The sequence below is a fragment of the Buceros rhinoceros genome, unplaced genomic scaffold, assembly GCF_000710305.1.
Source record: "Buceros rhinoceros silvestris isolate BGI_N320 unplaced genomic scaffold, ASM71030v1 scaffold46921, whole genome shotgun sequence".
NCBI classification, from domain to species: Eukaryota; Metazoa; Chordata; class Aves; order Bucerotiformes; family Bucerotidae; genus Buceros; species Buceros rhinoceros.
The window spans coordinates 56,346-57,463 of NW_010395713.1; positions in this window are offsets into that span (position 1 = coordinate 56,346).

Sequence of the window (1,118 nt, forward strand, 5' to 3'; positions counted from 1 at the left end):
CAACACAAGCGGGCTCGGCAGAAAAGACCTGTTCTCTGAAGTCCAGGCTATAACGTTCGTGCGTGTAAAGTGGTGGTGGAGGAAAGCACAAAAATCTTTGGCACAAACCAGGTTTGTTTCCTTCCCCAAGAGAATGAAAGTTAAGGAAATCAGTTTGACATCGCTTTATGTCTCCCGGGTAAATTAAATAGCATTTAGTTCTCTTTAAGACAGACTCTCCTTCTCATTCTTCACCTTTGTGCTTGTTTATGGGAGAAAAAAAGGACAGGAAAATTAGGAAAGCTCCAAAACCAGAAGCTAAAATATTTGGTGCGTGATTTTATACATGGTACCACCCTGCCTGTCAACAAAACACACTGTGTACAAACAAATAATACTGAGTGACCATTTCAGCCTCAGTGACACTTGACGCAAAATCATTGCAAAAAACTTGCAAGATCAAGTACTTCAGAATGGAAATACTCTCCGAGTCAGGATGAGCAGTACTGGCTTGTTAATTTATTTTATGGTGTGAATCTTCTGCTTTCCCAGTGATGAATTTCGTCATACCATTACAGCTGTTACTATTGCAGTGACTTTTCACTGCAGAATACCAATTTGAAATAAATATTGGCAATGAATCAAGTAAGTCAGCACGTGTTATTTGACATTTCTCTAGCAATGAGGAAAAAAAAAAATCAAGTGATCAGCCAAGAAGGAAGAAAATGAGTAAGGAACAGATGTAGCAAAGCATTAAAAACACAAAGCAAATATTTCTGCACTAAAGTTGCAAAACACCCCGGGCTGTGGGATCACAAAATACCACACGGACCTTCAAGTACATTGGTTTTTCCACGAGGAAAGCTCTTTCTTTTCTAGACCTGCGGTTTATCCTGGGATCCTATTTTTCTGGCGGAGCGAGGACACGGGGACATTTTCTGTTAAAACTCGCCCGGTGCCTGGAGCGTGCGGGCTGCCTGAGGCTGATGAGTTCTTCTATTCGTTTTTAAACAGAACTGGATCTTGTTTGTGAAAGCCTTGACGGGGGAGCCGGCGGGAGGCCGCGGAGCCCCGGGACAGCCTCCCGCGCCCGCTGCCCCGGCGTTCCAGACACGGTAGGGCAGGGCCAGGCGATGCCT